Source organism: Diabrotica virgifera, chromosome 8 (assembly GCF_917563875.1).
Source record: "Diabrotica virgifera virgifera chromosome 8, PGI_DIABVI_V3a".
Lineage (NCBI taxonomy): Eukaryota > Metazoa > Arthropoda > Insecta > Coleoptera > Chrysomelidae > Diabrotica > Diabrotica virgifera.
Genome location: NC_065450.1, coordinates 132559110 through 132577420, shown reverse-complemented (window position 1 = coordinate 132577420; position 18311 = coordinate 132559110). Strand labels below are relative to the sequence as shown.

At 32.0% G+C, this 18311-nt stretch overlaps 1 protein-coding gene across 3 annotated transcripts in view; it reads left to right on the top strand.

Moving 5' to 3' along the window:
- The window catches only part of LOC126889476 (probable 3',5'-cyclic phosphodiesterase pde-5), a 423420-nt gene that overhangs the window by 58630 nt on the left and 346479 nt on the right, over positions 1–18311 (top strand). The window contains exon 1 of one of the 3 annotated variants that reach the window (XM_050657799.1): positions 16644–16737. The exons of the other annotated variants lie outside the window; for them this stretch is intronic. The gene's annotated coding sequence lies outside the window, so the exon portion shown is untranslated. Of the gene's footprint in view, positions 1–16643; positions 16738–18311 lie in introns of those variants that run through there. 3 annotated transcript variants of the gene reach the window in all.

Sequence of the window (18311 nt, the reverse complement as noted above, 5' to 3'; positions counted from 1 at the left end):
CCATATTCCCATTTAAAATAATCATAGATTACGTCATCACGCTCAGATGGATAACGTCACTAGTATGAAATATATGCCAAAAAATTGTAATTTAAAAATAAAAATCGACGTGTTTCGGGATTTTTCTCCAAAGCCGTCCATTTTAGAGAAAATGAATTTATTCCATAATTTAGCCCATCTCTATAATATATAGGAGAAAAATGTTATGTATTGTTTTAATTTTATTTTAGAAACGCATCATGTCATCTATGATATATTTTAAAAACTATCGTAAAATAAAAGTTTTTAAAAGACATAAACTACACAATTTTAATGAATATATCATGTTAAAAAAACGAATTCATGGTTAAAAGATAATGTACGTACCTGTCCATTGATCAGAATGTTCGGATATTTGTACCTATGCATTGTCCTTTTTCTTGCTATCGTGATAACCTGGGTCCGATGCATCATACAAAAATGGGTATTCTCTGACACTCTCAATTAAAAGTTCGTCCGTATTATTTCAAAAGAAACAACGCGCTTTCAATTAAAAAATCAACAATATAATATTTTATAACAATTATGACACACTGGCGCCGACTGGCCGTTCCTGGCCGTTCGACTCCAACGGATTTTATTCTACTCGGAGAATTTCGGCCGTTCCGTTTGCGTGCTGGCCTGTGCCGGGCCGGGCTGGCTGTTCATAATGGGTTACGTTGCATTTAAAACTATACAAATGAATTTGGACTGTCCTGTGCCGTGCCGGGCTGTGCCGGGCTGTGCCGTGCTGGCTGTTCATAATGGGTTTCTTGCTTTATTCAGACATATAATATATAATATTATTATACATTTTAAAGTAGAAGACTTAAAAATGATATTGCCAACATTTATGAGCTGCATTCCTGGGACGACTATATTGAAAGATAGTTCATTCGATTACATGAAATCAACTTTAACTCAAGAATATTCGTCACAAAAAAATCATAGCATGCGATTTGTCTTTAAAAAGACAACCACAGGCAATGGTGACAGTAAAATTCTCACGTTAGTAATTCCATAGTAGATCACGAGGAAACCGGATCTCATGATACTATTCCGACATTGTAAGTATTTGATCTTACTTTCAGTTTACTCTCAAAACTAACACCAAAATTTTGATTTTATATGTATGTTATTTTAAGGTTTAAATATTATCAATAATATATAGATATATAAATAATAGTAAAATATAAAATATGTACTATCCTCGATATGTTATTGACTCATAATCGTGATATTTTCTTTCTATTGAGTTCTAGTCCAGAGAAATAAGGTTTTCGTCGGAACAGTTGAGCAGCCAGGTTGCAAATGGGTTTTTTGGGTCCTATATACCTAAAGCATTATAAATTCAAAAATGTCCGTCATAGTTCGGACGAGAATTTTAGTTATTAACAAATAAGGGTCAAAAATAGCAGTTTTTTCGTTTAAATCGCTACAGGTAAAAATAGGGTGATTAATTATCTTATTTAGAGTATTTTTCTTTTAGTAGATGAGCAAAGGTGTAAAATGGCAGTTTTTGAATTTTGGTCCGATCATTTGTTGCTTCGCTAATTGCCAAAAAACTGAAATTTTGAAAATAAAAATTTGCTATAACTTCTGCGAAAATGAACTTAGGACTTTAATATTGCACGAAAAGTTGAGTCAACCAGTACACATAATGCCCTAAAGATTATTTGGCGATTAGTTTAAATTTTATTCAGTTCGTTTATACCAAAGAGCTTTTTTTGCAATGTTATTGTTCAGAAAATAATAACGATACAGCAATTCTGTGGAAACCTCTTGAAATAAGTAAGAATACCTATATTTTCAAAATGTTTAAAAAAATCAATAAAAAGTCATTTTTATAATTCCGAAAACATTTTACTGAAGTAGAGTAATTTTTGACTTCTAAAAAATTTGAATAGCTTTGTTAATATTGCCTGTAGAGTAAATCTACTTTGGGATTTCAAAAGCTAGTATTTTTACACGAATTTTCAAAAAAAAAAACCTTTTGCGTAGGTTAACTACGGTCAAAGTTAGCCACAGTTACTTCTGTGTACCGGTTGTCCCAATAAGAATGGCTCTCGGCCATATCTCAGGAACCGTTTATAGTAGAGCTTTGAAATAAAAAATTTTATAACAAAAGTTGCCTCAGGAAAAGCCTGGAAATTATTTTGATAATTATGGGTCCACCGCTAGAAGGCGTAATTGAATATCAAAAATAAAAAAATCTAAATTTTACAATATTTTCCTAATGAAGGGGCACTGGAAATCCGATTATTGTATTCTTCAGAAAATTCTGCGCATATTTGATTTAACAAGTTTAACTCTACCTTTGCAAATAAGAGGTGGGGTGAGTGGGAACCTTGTTATGAAAAAATGGCTGTAAGTCCGGTTCTGCTAAATCAAATTTTGAAAACTGCGTCTTGTTGAAGACAGATCTTTTTCTTCAATGTAAGCGTGATAATTTTGAACCATCCTAATAAGTAATAAGCCAGCTGGGAGGCGTTATTTAATTTGTTTTAGAAATCTAGTTTTCTTTGGAAAATATTAAATACAAGCATGCATTTTTAATCATACTTTATAAAATTAGATTAAATTAAAAATAGAATAGCGAAAACCGCATGTCGATATCTTTTTTCTAACTCAAGATATCTCGAGAAACGTGTAAATTTTATACATAACTGTTAATGTTACTATCACCGGTAAACTAAGTTAATGAAAAGTAGTGTGCTGTGGAAAAAAACAAAATAACATTTTCCAGATGTCAACGTATAAAAATATAATTAATTGAAACAACAGTGTAAAGAGAAACAATACTATTAAAATTAAATATAACACAGAACAAAAAGAACTACTTATTGACGACCTAAATATTCAAATTAATGCCCATCATACACTACTCTTAGTGGCGGATCCAGAAATTTTGTTTGGGGGGGGGGGTCATGGGTCTTGAGGGTGATTTAATTACCTATCTATACAAGGTCACTTAGTCCTACCAACCCTAGGATACGTGCAGGGCCGTGCCGTGCTATGATGCGGCGAGGCAATCGCATCAGGCGGCATCACAAGGGGGGCGGCATAATGAGTAAAATAAAAAAATGTCAAATTGTGTAAAAATATTTTTAGAAACTATAGAAAAAATGAAAAGTTACAGATAATCTGGCTATGACCAAATGAAAATTACTGCTAATGAATACTGCAGAAAACCTTGATATAAATTCCGAAATTCCAGCCGAAAATAAAATTCGAGCCAGAAGGAAAAAAAACGTTTATTTGATTACGAAAAATCTGTGGACGAACTCTTAAGGAAGCTAAATTTATAATAAATTTTTTCATCTATATTTTAGACATTATCGTTAATTCTTTGATTGATCGATTTTCGTTTGTAGAAACTCATAATAAAATTTTTAAATTTTTATGATATTTTTAAATTGAGGGAAATATATTATAAAACACTAGAGAAATATTATATAAATCTTCATTCAATACTTTTAATATAAAAAGAAAAAGAATCTGATACAGAGGCAAATGGTCTTCTAAGAATTGATTTATGCCAAATTATGATACGATACTCAATGAAAGCTTTAGAGATTTTGAGCTTTTTGTGCCAAAATAACCTAATTTCTTTATACACAAATGTATTTGTATCGCTAAGAATTTTATTAACACTACCTGTGTTAGTAGCTGTGTGGTAGCTAGTGGGGAAAGAAGTTTTTTAAAATCAAAAATTATTAAAAACCATTTACGAAGACTATCAGATAAGACACAACTAAAAAATTTAGCACTCATTTCATAGTCCTAAGTAGCTGCTACTTTAGACTACACCAGTCTGATTAAGAGTTTGCCAAAATAAAGTCGGAAGGGTAATATATTGCAATTTTTGTAAATGTTATTTAATGTTATGTTACAACATATTTCATTTAAGAGCGCAGGCTCAAAATTTCGTTCCAATGCTTTTTAAATGCATTCATTCTAGTCTAATCCTGAAAAACTAATAAATATTTTTGAAAAATTTAAACGCAGAATGAAAGATTACATTAAAATAAACAAAAGTGAAGGTCTCTTAGAATAAACAAAAAGTTTCTATTGAATGAGATATTTGAAATAAAAAATCACATTCAATTTTCTTTTCTTTTGCAGCCCTTAATAAATATTATTGAAATAAACATTATAGAAGTTTTCAGGGACTTTGGGCCCTCAGTAATAATGTAATCTTTCATTCTATCTTTCTAATTATTTTTTTAAAAATACTTATTACTTTCTCAAGATTCGAAAAAAAAATGAATAGATTTAAAAAGTATTAGCCCGAAATTTTGAGCCCTTAAAGTAGGTATGTTTTGTTTTTAAAATAAGAGTTTTCGTTCATTTTGTGTAGTTTCGCTTAATAATAATAAAAGTTAAGTTCCAATAATAGTAATTTAAGGGGCGGCATTTCGAAGACTTGCATCATATTTAAAATATGTACCGCACGGCTCTGGATACGTGGGTTTACAATTATGGGGGGAGGGTCATGACCCCTGTGACACCCCCCTGGATCCGCCAGTGACTACTCTAGAATACATTATCCAGATAATACTAAACGACATTCAAAGCATATCGAGAGCAGAAATTCAGACTGCTGTTCAATCTACTCTTGAAAGAGTAAATGTTTGCAACGAAAATGATGGCCAAAAATTTGAACGTTTATGTCATCACTAAATAGTTGTTTTTATTTCTTTGTAATAGGGCTTTTCAACGCTTCTCATTTGTTTCGAGCCTCTGTCATATGCCGTATAATCCGTGTATAATATTAATATACGAGATATGAACGAGGCTCGAAACAAATGAGAAGCGTTGAAAAGACCTATTATACGTTGACAGCTGGAAAATGTTTCTTTGTTGTTTCCATAGCACACTACTTTTCCTGAACTTCGTTTACCGGTGACAGTAACAGTTATGTTTTTAAATTTACACGTTTTGTAAGATATCTCGAGATAGAAAAAAAGGTATTAACATGCGGTTTTCGCTATTCTTTTGCTAATTTTGTCTAATTTTGTAATATGGTATTAAAAATGCATGTTTGTATTTAATATTTTCCAAGGAAAACTAGATTTCTGAAAAAAATTAAATAACGCCTTCTAGCTGGCATATTGCTCAGTAAGTTGGTTCGAAATTATAACTTTTACATTGACGAAAAAGATCTGTCTTCAACAAGACCAAGTTTGCAAAATTTGATTAAGCAGAACCGGACTCACAGCCAGTTTCTCATAACAAGGTTCCCACTCACCCCCACCTCTTATTTCCAAAGGTAGACCTAAACTTGTCAAATCGAATATGCGTAGAATTTTATGAAGAATACGACGATCGGATTTCCAGTGCTTCTTCATTAGGAAAATTTTGTAAAATTTAGATTTTTTAATTTTTGATATTCAATTACGCCCTCTAGCGGTGGTCCCACAATTATGAAAATAATTTCCAGGCTTTTACTGAGGCAACTTTTGTTATAAAATTTTTTATTTCAAAGCTCTACTATAAACGGTTCCTGAGATATGGTCGAGAGCCATTCTTATTGGGACACCCGGTACATAAAATTCTCCTGTAACAGTGCTAGTTATTATACTCCTCCGAAACGGCTTGACTGATTTTTATGAAATTTTACACATATATCCTATAGGACTACGAATAGGTTTTAACCTATTTTTCATACCCATAAGTTGTAAGGAGGGTTGCCCCCCTGAGATTTTTCTTTAAATTTTTTTGGACAAAATTGTATATCTTAATTTTGTATTATGTAGCATTCAAAAATACATACAAACCTTAATTTTCAGCCTTCTATTATCAACCCCTATTTTTTAATAGCCATCTATATATTTATCTCTATAAAATTCTGCTGTCGCAGTGTTAGTTGCCTTACTCCTCCGAGGCTGCTTGACCGATTTTTATGAAATTAGATATGTATATTCGGTAGGTCTTAGAATCGGTCGTAATTGATTTTTCATATCCCTGAGTGATAAGGGGGGTTCGCCCCAACATTTTGTAATGATTGGTAGGGGTATGTATACATAACGTACTCTACAGGACTATGAGTACATGCAAATTAAAAAAATTATGATCATAATCCATCAACAACCTCCGGAGATATTAATCGCAGCATATGTTTGAAGAATCAATTTAATTTTTTGAGTGCACCGATTTTAATATTTCCTCTCCACCGACCACGAATCGATTTCGTTAGGACGTCATTTTTAGCTTTGTTAACTACTCTGTTAAAGATCAAAGTTTACTCAAACTTGTCCACATAAACTATATACCTTTAACTTCAAAATGGCGCTAGCTAGGTTGCTTAATTGTTATAAACAAAGTAGCTGTGAATTAAATAAAAAAAGTGGATAACTTTGTCCGTAATTAATCTAGGCAAAAAGTTTCTTTTTAAATTCGTGTAAAAATACCAGCTTTTCAAATCTCAAGGTAGTTTTAGTCTACAGGCAATATTAACAAACTTATTCAAATTGTTTATAAGCCAAAAATGAGTCTTCTTTAGTAAAATGTTCGGTATGATAAAAATGACTTTTTAATGATTTTTTTTTAAAATACATTGAAAACATAACTATTTTTCTTCCATGTGGTTTGCACAGAATTGCTATATCATTATAATTTTCTGAACAATACCATTGCAAAAAACATGATACACTTTGAGATAAACAAATTAAATAAAATTTAAACTAACTGAGGAATCGTCTTAAAATTTTTTGTGCATTATATGGACTGATTTAGTTAACTTTTCATACAATTTGAAAGCCTTAAGGTCATTTTCACAAAAGTTATAGCAAATTTTATCTTTTCGAAATTTTAGTTTTATTTTGCAATTTGCGAAGCAGCAAATGATCGGACCAAAATTCGAAAACTGCCATTTTATACCTTTGCTCATCTACTAAAAGAAGGATACTATAACTATATTTAATTACCATATTTTTACCTGTGGCGATTTAAATGAAAAAACTGTCATTTTTGACACTTATTTGTTAATAACTAAAATTCTGGTCCGAACTGTGACGGGCATTTTTGTATGTATAATGTATTAGGTATATAGTACCCAAAAAACCCATTTGCAACCTGACTGCTCAAGTGTCCCGAACATGATATATGTTTGCCTTATTTCCTTGGTGTATTCCTTTTTAGTATAGGTAACCTAATCCTACTGCATTCTATCGAGGAATTTGCGACACAGTTGGTTTCATTTAGCATAATTAGAGCCGCTTCTTTGATTTTTCTTTTTTTACTATTAGTCCTGTCGCCAGGGGGGGTACAACGGCCTCGTTAATTCAGATGGACTTACCCAAGTTTTTTTTATGTATTTTGACCCGTAGAACACGAATTTTTTGGGTAACAGTTGATCCGGATGTCGATAAGATTGTTATAGACCAAGAACTTGAGGAATCAAATAACAGCGATTTTTGGCAAAACAAAACAATATTTTGTATTTTTTGGGTCATTTTAAGCAAAAAATATTTCTACAAGTTTTTTAGTAGGATGCACAGTTTTCGAGATAAACGCGGTTGAACTTTCAAAAAATCGAAAAACTGCAATTTTTAAACCCGAATAACTTTTGATTAAAAAATAAAATAGCAATTCTGCTTAGCGCCTTTGAAAGTTCAAGTCAAATTATGTCGGTTTTGATTATTTGCATTGCTAAAAATTTATTGTGTTATTGTTAAACAAAGCTACAAACAACTAGTGCGTGAGTGATGTTTCTATGATTTCTCATTTAAAATCGAACGAGTAGGTAGAATAGGTACTAGTGCAATCAAGACTATTTCTACGTTACATGCGTTAAAACACATGTAAAAGCACGGGAAACCCTACGTGTTTATAGCTTTGTTAAACAATAAAAAAATAAATTTTTACCAATGGAAATAATCAAAACCGATATAATTTGACTTAAACTTTTAAATGCGGTAAGCAGACTTGCTATTTTATTTTTTAATCAAAAGTTATTCGGGTTCAAAAATTGCAATTTTTCGATTTTTTTAAAGTTCAACCGCGTTTATCTCGAAAACTGTGCATCCTACGAAAAAACTTGTAGAAATATTTTTTACTTAAAATGGCCCAAAAAATACAAAATAGTGTTTTGTTTTGCCAAAAATCGCTGTTATTTGATTCCTCAAGTTCTTGGTCTATAACAATCTTATCGACATCCGGATCAACTGTTACCCAAAAAATTCGTGTTCTACGGGTCAAAATACATAAAAAAAACTTGAGTAAGTCCATCTGAATTAACGAGGCCGTTGTACCCCCCCTGGCGACAGGACTATATACTATCTGTTTCTTTCAGGACTACTTAAATCTTTCCACTGAACTCTATGTTCACTGTCCCACGCGTGGTGACATATTTGAGATCTGTCAAATTGTCTATTTTAAATATAAGACTGATGTTCACTTATTCTCACGTTTAATGGTCTTGATGTTTCAACCACAAACCATACATACTCATAGACGTTTCACGACCATGTTAATCTTTCGGATCGAATTAACGCCATCTCTCGATTGGAATGGGAACTAAATTGACAAATTTTAGTTACGTGGGAATTTCAAATTATAAATTTTGCGGGATTTTTGATGAATTTTCGCAGGAAATTAAAACAACAGAAAGACAATTCAATGTTTTATTCAATATTTTACTGAAAACTTCAAATATTCCAATTTGTTTTCAAAATGCTAAACACTACTGCCATGTGTCACGTGAAAGCACTGATGTGTAATATTGAGTTGAATGAAAATTTTTGAAAGAATCTTGTAGGATCATTGTTCAGATAAATATTGCCTTATAATCTTTTACAAACTTCCAAAAATATATAGGCCCGAAATGTTGATGACACACTTGTCTACTGGAATAAACTGTTTCAGGATCTGTTATATTGTCTTTTAAATGTGGAGAAACACAACACGGGATGATCAATGTAAACTAAAAATTATACTCATAAAAACGGAGGAGGTTAATACAATTGATTAAAATTGTGATTAAATCTAATTAAAAACGCAATACCAATATAATAAAATAATTAAGCCACACACTGTAAAATAAAAAGTAAATAACAAATTAATTTAATTGTCAACTGTCAGTTGTTAAAAATATGACAAGAGAATTGACTGACAGCGACATCTCTGGATTGGAATGGTAACTAATTTGCTGTCTTGACCTTGACAGTTTACGTGAAACGTCTATGAGTATGTATGGTTTGTGGTTTCAACTAAGTAAAATTGTTCGCATCCACAAGGTATTTTATAAATACAATTCTTTGTTCTTTCTTGTTCATTGTTAGGTTTAGTTTTAGACAGGGTAGGCAAAAACCAAGGTTTAAAAAAAAAACAAAATAACCAGTTTTTTTTTGTTTAAACAGGGTTTATTTGATACAAAGTATCATAAGTCTAAATACTTTAAAAATGAATAATTTATTTTATAAAATAATAGTAATAAACAATGAAAAATGATTAAGACAACTTTTATTTTTAATTACACACACAAAAAAATTAAAATAACAAAAAACATCTTCAAACGTATCAAAACATATTCAAAATAAAATTCGAAAGTAAAAAATATAATTTATTTATCTTAATTTTCTTCCTTTGCGGCAGCTGTATAAAAACACCAGTTTGGAGGCTCAATAAAAAACCAGGTTTTTTTCTTAAAAAACCAGTTGATTTAAACCTGAAAATCTGAAAGACCATATTATTCAGTAGAAGAATTTCTTAATCAATAACTACGAAATTAGAGTACTCTTTGTACAAGTAGTATTTCTAATCTATATTTGGGCATCATAATTCAGCAACTTAACTCTTAAACTTAATAGTTACTAAGGTAGACTTTGCGATTTGCAATTTTATTTAAATTTTGCAATTGATTGTTTCTGTTTCACTTCATTATTGTTGTTTAAAATTATATGGACGATTTATGTAATTTTAGTAAATTGTTTTGTTATTGTTTTGTTTTCAAAAACTCTTTGAAAGCTTTGTCGATTAAATTGTACAATTTTTCATGACATTAAACATATTTCTATTCTATTCTAATATACAGCCTTGCCTCACTCTTATTTTTATACTTGTTTCATCAGACAGTTCTTGTTAAACTTGATTCTTGCCACTTAATGCCAGTTTAGATTTGTAATTATTCGTAAATCTTTATCGTCCAATCCAGCTATTTCCAATATGTCTAGCATTTTGTAATGTCGGATCTTGTCAAAAGCCTTTTCAAAATCGATTGCACACATGTACACATTTTGATTTATATCTCTGTTAGCATATACTACTATAGTGAAAGCATTGGACAGTAAAAAAACAGAGTATCATACATACCAGTCTAAACAAAACAAGCCCTTTAGAATAGTAGTAAAAAATATTCATTATTCAACAAATCCTGCCGATATTAAACGGGACATAGAAGCTCTTGGACATGAAGTTCTAAATATATGGAATGTTAAACAAAACATAAAAAAAAACCATTGCCCATGTTCTTTGTCAATCTAAAAATTAAAGAAAATAATAAAGACATCTATAATGTCAAGAAACTAGGACACTCGATAGTTACAATTGAAGCCCCTTATGCTAGAAGAGTTATTCCACAGTGCACCAAATGTCAGAGATTCGGTCATACAAAAAACTTTTGCCATAGAGAATCCAGATGTGTAAAATCTACAGGGTCACATCACACTTCAGAATGTACCAAGAAAATAAAAGATGAAAATGTGACATGTGTAAATTGTGGAGAACAGCATCCCGCAAATTACAGAGGGTGTATTATACATAAGCAACTTCAAGAGAAAATGCATCCAAAATTTAGAGAACGAAATGGACAAACATCTAAAGGAAACAGGGCTACCACACAAGGAATGACATATGCACAGGTAACCAATCAAAATAATCAACAAGAAGGTAACACTATGTACCAACAAAATAGTATAAGTCAACCTAATGATATCTCTGACCTAAAAGCAATGATGAGAAATTATATTCTCAAATGGGAAAAATAATGAATCTTATCACCGCTCTTGTTTCAAATAGGTCATAATGGTCCAAACACTAAAAATAGCATTATGGAATGTAAACGGCTTAAACCAGCATACTCATAAACTCAAAAGTTTCATAACCAACAATGAAATAGATGTCATGCTAGTTACCGAAACTCACTTCACAAATAAAAGTCACCTACCCCTAGTTAACTACAAAATTTACTTTACCAACCATCCAGATGGGACTGCACATGGAGGCACAGCAATACTAATAAGAAACTCAATCAAACATCACGAACTGAAAAGATATGCAGAAAATCACCTACAAGCCACTACCATTGCAATAGAAGGAGTTACTGGAATCACCAAAATATCTGCTGTATACTGCCCTCCCAAGCACAACAATAAAAGAGACAACTATGAGATTTTCTTCAAAACGCTTGGAAACTAATTTATAGCGGGTGGAGATTACAACGCTAAAAACACAGTATGGGGTGCGAGAGTTACAACTACTAAAGGTCGTAAACTACTAACTGCAATGCAGTGCAATAATCTAAACTACCTGTCAACAGGAGAACCCACATATTGGTCTTCGGACCCTTATAAATTACCAGACCTTCTTGATTTCTATATCACAAAAGGAATTGACAGTAAACTAGTCACAGCAACATCCAGCTTAGACATGTCTTCGGATCACAGTCCAGTCCTTATGAACATGTACTCCGATATAACTCAGAATGCAAATACACCCGCTCTGTGCAATAAAAAGACCAACTGGGATACTTTTCAAGAAATATTAGATGAAGCAATAGATTTAAAAATACCATTAAAAACACCTGCAGATGTTGAATGGGCGATAACTAACCTCACAAAAAACATACAGAAAGCTTCATGGGCAGCAACTCCAAACTACAAACAGTCAACAAGAAAAGAATCCTCCCCTCCAACTATAAAAGAAATGATTTCAGAGAAAAGAAGTCTAAGAAGAAATTGGCAACAAAACAGAACAGTGAGCAATAAAAATAAATTTATTAAAGCAGCAAGGGAACTAAAAAAAAATATTACTTGAAGTAAAAAATGATTCTATACAAAGATACTTAGAAGAGCTTACACCCACAGAAGCCACCGACTACTCACTATGGAAAGCCACAACGAAATTAAAAAGTCCTCAGACACCAATACCACCAATAAGAAAAAACAATGGCAAATGTGCAAGAAATAACATGGAGAAGGCAGATGCCTTTGGTGGCTATCTCTCACAAGTCTTTCAACCAAACAGCTTGGAATCAACACCTAAAGAATTGGAGGAAATAAATAGAGTGCTAAATGAACCTTACCAAATGGAGCTGCCCATACCGAAATTTAAGTACAATGAAGTTAAGGATGTAATAATGAAAGAAATTAATCCTAAAAAAGCTCCTGGTTATGATCTGATAACGGGTAGGATACTACAAAAATTAAGAAAGAAAGGAATAACGGCAATATTACAAATTTTTAATGCAATAATAAGATTAAATTATTTTCCGCAACAACTGAAAATGGCAGTTATAATTATGATCTCAAAACCAGGAAAAAAACTAGAGGAATTAACATCATATAGGCCAATAAGTTTACTGCCTGTGCTTTCCAAAGTGCTGGAAAAATTAATAATGAAAAGCATCAAGCCAATACTAGATAGCAAAAATCTCATACCAGAATATCAGTTTGGGTTTAGACAAGAACATGGAACCATAGAGCAAGTCCATAGATTAGTAAAGCATATCAGCAACGACTTTGAAAATAAGCGATATTGCTCAGTAGTGTTTCTTGAGGTAAGCCAAGCGTTCGATAAAGTCTGCCACAAAGGTCTACTCTATAAACTAAAAAACTTATTGCCTCATCCGTATTATGAACTTCTAAAGTCTTACTTATCTGACAGATTCTTTTCAGTTAAATACCATTCAGAATATTCAGAATTATACCAAATAAAATCAGGAGTACCGCAAGGCAGCGTGTTAGGACCAATGCTGTACCAGCTTTTTACTGCAGATCTACCAACTTCAAGAACTACAATAACAGCAGCCTTCGCAGATGACACTGCAATACTCGCCTCACATCATGATCCAGTAACTGCCTCAAGAAACTTAAAAGCCAGCCTTAATTATATCCAAGCATGATTAAAAAAATGGAAAATTCGAGTTAATGAGACCAAATCAATCCATGTTACCTTTACACTAAGAAGAGGTAAATGTCCAGCAGTATTATTAAATAATCCATTGATTACTCAGAGAAATGACGTCAAATATTTAGGTTTACATCTTGACAGAAGATTAACATGGAGAACACATATATTTACAAAACGAAAACAATTGGGTCTCAAACTTAGACAACTTTACTGGCTTATTGGCAGGAAATCACAATCAAATCTCACAAATACGCTCTTATTATATAAAGCCGTACTGAAGCCAATATGGACGTATGGAATTTAATTATGGGGTTCTGCTAGCAATTCAAACCTAGAAATCCTACAAAGACTCCAGAACAAAGTTCTTCGAATTATAACCAATGCTCCGTGGTATGTTTCGAACAACATAATAGAAAAAGACCTCCAAGTTCAATCCATAAAAACTGAAGTCACAAAGTACAGTGAAAAATACAAAAACAAAACTAGTGCTCACTCTAATGACTTAGTGCGCGAACTGTTTAATGTCAACGATGAAGTGCGTCGACTAAAGCGTTTTAAGCCTACAGACTTAATAAACAGATTTAAATAAAATTAATTAACATTTACCACTACATTATTAACTTTGTTAAATATATGCTAAAGGAAGCCTCTCACTGGAGAGAATTCCTACTACTCCAGGGAAATAAGGTTTTTGTCGGGACACTTGAGCAGCCAGGTTGAAAATGGGTTTTTTGGGTACTATATACCTAATACATTATACATACAAAAATGCCCGTCACAGTTCGGACGAGAATTTTAGTTATTAACAAATAAGTGTCAAAAATGGCAGTTTTTTCGTTTAAATCGCTACAGGTAAAAATAGGATAAATAAATATCTTATTTATAATATTCTTCTTTTAGTAGATGAGCCAATGTTTAAAACGGCAGTTTTTTAATTTTGGTCCGATCATTTGTTGCTTCGAAAATTGCAAAATAAAACTAAAATTTCGAAAATAAAAAAATTGCTATAACTTTCGCAAAAGTGACTTTACGACTTTTATGTTTCACAAAAAGTTGAGTTAAAGAGTTCATATATTGCAAAAAAAATTATAAGATGATTCGTCAATTAGTTTAAATTTTACTCAATTTGTTTATCCCGAAGAGCTTTTTTTTTGTAATGTTATTGTTCAGAAAATAATAATTATATAGAAATTCTGTGAAAACCACATGAAAGAACAATAGTCTTGTTTTCAACTTATTGAAGAAAATCATTAAAAGTAATTTTTGTCACTACGAAAACATTTTACTAAAGTAGAGTAATTTTTGGCTTGAAAACAATTTGAATAGCTTTGTTAATATTGACTGTAGAGTAAATTCACCTTGGAATTTCAAAAGCTGGTATTTTTACACAAATTTTCAAAAAAACTTTTCGCCTATGTTAATTACGGTCAAAGTTAGCCACTTTTATTATTTAATTCACAGTTACTTCAATGTTCATAAAATTCTCCTGTAACAGTGTTAGTTACCATACTACTCCGAAACGGCTTGGCCGATTTTTATGAAATTTTACAAGTGTATCCTATGGGACTGAGAATAGGTTTTAATCTATTTTTCATATCCATAAGTTATAAGGGGGGTTGCCCCCCTGATATTTTTTTTTATTTTTTTGGACAAAATTGTCTATCTTAATTTTATATGATGTAGGATTAAAAAATACATACAACCCTTAATTTACACTTTTCCATCACCAACCCCTATTTGTTAATACCCATCTATATATTTACATCTATAAAATTCTCCTGTCACAGTGTTAGTTGTCATACTCCTCCGGGACCGCTTGACCGATTTTTATGAAATTATATATGTATATTCGGTAGGTCTTAGAATCGGTCGTAATCTATTTTTCATATCCGTGAGTGATAAGGGGAACTCCCCCTAACATTTTGAAATGTTAGGTGGGGATTTACGTACATAACGTACTCTACAAGACTACGAGTACATACAATTTAAAAAAATATGATCAAAATCCATCAGCAAGCTCTGGAGATATTAATCGCAGCATATGTTTGAAGAAGCAGTTTCATTTTTTGAGTGCACAGATTTTAATAATTCATTTCCACCGACCACAAATCGATTTCGTTAGAACGTTATTTTTAAAGCTTTATTAACAACTCTGTTGAAGTTTAAAGTTTACTCAAACTTTTACACATAAACTATATACCTTCAAATTCGAAATGGCGCTAGTTGGGTTGCTTAATTGTTATAAACAAAGTAGCTGTCAATTAAATAAAAAAAGTAGCTAACTTTGACTGTAATTAACCTAGGCCAAAAGTGTTTTTTTAAATTCGTATAAAAATACCAGCTTTTCAAATCTCAAAGTAGTTTTAATCTATAGTCAATATTAACAAAGTTATTCAAATTGTTTATGAACTAAAAATGATCCTACTTTAGTAAAATGTTTTTGGAATGACAAAAATGACTTTTTAATGATTTTTTTTAAACACTTTGAAATCATGACCTTTCTTCTTTTATGTGGTTTTTACAGAATTGCTATTACGTTACTATTTTCTGAACAATATTATAGCGAATAAAAAGCTCATTGGGATAAACAAATTGAATAAAATTTAAACTAATTGACGAATCGTCTTAAAAATTTTTATGCATTATATGGACCATTCGTCTCAACTTTTCGTGCAATATGAAAGTCTTAAGGTTATTTTCACAAAAGTTATAGCAATTTTTTTATTTTCGAAATTTTAGTCTTATTTTGCAATTTCTGAAGCAACAAATGATCGAACCGAAATTCAAAAAATGCCAATTTAAAGCTTGGCTCATCTACTACGAGAATAATAGTATAAATAAGATATTTAATTACCCTATTTTTACCCGTAGCGATTTAAACGAAAAAACTGCCATTTTTGACACTTATTTGTTAATAACTAAATTTCTCGTCCGAACTGTGACGGGCATTTTTGTATGTATAATGTATTAGGTATGTAGTACCCAAAAAACCCATTAGTAACCTGGCTGCTCAAGTGTCCCGAACATGGTATATTTTTGCCTTATTTCCCTGGAGTGTCATTTGTTCTTCTAATAATTGTCATAAAATTTACTTATTGTTACGAGTGATAACAGATTGTAAACTAAATGGAGCTTAATAAAAAAAATATCTCTGTTGTCGTTAATAAAAATATACAGGGTGTTCCATTAAAAATAAAGCTTATCGAATATGCTAGGCTTAGGCGAATCACTCTGTACATTTAAATTTATGATTAATAAACGCACATTTACATATTATTATAAAACTCGACGGGTCTTATCATAAATGATATATCATAATTTATATATTTGTATAGTTTTAATTACTACACGAATTAATGTTTATATTGTTCTGCTCTGGAAAGATGATTAGATCTGGAAGTTTATATTTTTAATTATCATTATATTGACAATTGTTTGTAATTCAAATAACAAGGTTTTCTCAGTCAATATCCCAACCACACACCGACTCGAACAATGAATTGTCGTCACAATGTCTATTTAAATAAACATAGCTACCACAAAATTATGTTTACGGAATCTTTATTATCTAATTAAACTTGGGTTGGTGTAAGTATTGTTTTCTTTAGATTACTGTCTTTATAGAATAGTTAAATCAATGTTTATTAACATATATCTAATTCCGAAACATTTAAAAATTTAGTATATTCTAGCAGATTTCTTTTGTTTAAATCAAAATATGCAGTTTCATTGCATTTTATATTTTATGATATTCCCCAAATTCTGATTGCTCAGGATCAGGACGACTTGAGTTACATGACATGAAAGCTAATAGAAGAATATAACAAATGGGGTCCCGAAGTCAACATTAAGAAAACTGAAGCCACGTGTATTGAAGGGACAAAGCAGTCCATTACATTAAACGATGGGGTAGAAATTAAACAGTGTGATAAATACATGTACCTGGGCATGAAGATAAATCAAGATGGAACACTCGATGCTGCTATAAAAGATAGAAACATATACAGGGTAGAAAAGTCATATCCATGATGAACGGCATTCTGTGGGACCAAACAATATCTAAAACGAACAAACAACTCATATACATATAAAATGTTTCTAGTAACAGAAATGGACTTCTGGAGAAGAGCAGCAGGCAAATCAAGAAGTGATCGGTTACCAAATGAGAGAATACGAGAAATGATGGGAGTCACACTGTCACACATACAATAATTGATGACATAAAAACAAAACAACTTAAATGGTACGGCCATGTACAGAGAATACCAGATGACAGGATCCCTAAACATATTTTGGCGTGGATACCACAAGGGAGAAGGAAAAGAGGAAGACCGAGAAGAAGTTGGAGGGAGGGAATTGAAAAAGAACTAGATGAACGAGAAATCCCTCGTTCAAATCAGTGAAAGTCGAACGGAAATTCACGATGAATCTGAATTCCGCTCCGATCTTCATTGTAAATTTCCGTTCGTTAAAAACTTATTCTACAATCTTCCTTTTTTTTGAAACCACGTTTAGCGTGCTTGGGCTTAACAACATTTGGCTATAATCTAATTCCGAGAAGGATAAAGCAACCTATAAATACATAGTAATCATACACATTCAAAGAGTAATGCTTGTCGCTCACTTATGCACTGCACGGCGAAGCGAAGCGCGGAGAAGATTTATAAAAGGACTGTGCTTCGCACTGATACGCGCGAGTATATTTAACTACATGAAGAGAATTCATAGTAACCTTTTTCTCAGCGCTTCGCTTTGCAGTGCAGCGCGTAAAGGGTCGTTTAAACACAGCGATAAATCAAACAACTTATCAAGGTCAATCGAGTTGTTGCAACTTATCAATGTGTGTAAACGGTGCATCGCACAACTTATCAAAGTTGGAGTTGGGTTGAAGGTGGTATCGCATTGAATCGCAGCGTCTAAACAGCGTTTCAACTTGTCATCACAACTAGTTGCTGTGACTTATCGTTGTGTTTAAACGACGCTTAAGTGAGCGACAAGCTGAACGCTTTGGCCTGCCGGGCGATTTTTTACGTCGCGATAATTTAAGGCGCCCATTGGTTTGACTACCTCCTCCACCAATTTTAGAGGAAATGATTTCATCTAAAATTGGTGGAGGAGGTAGTCAAACCAATGGGCGCCATAAATTATCGCGCCGTAAAAAA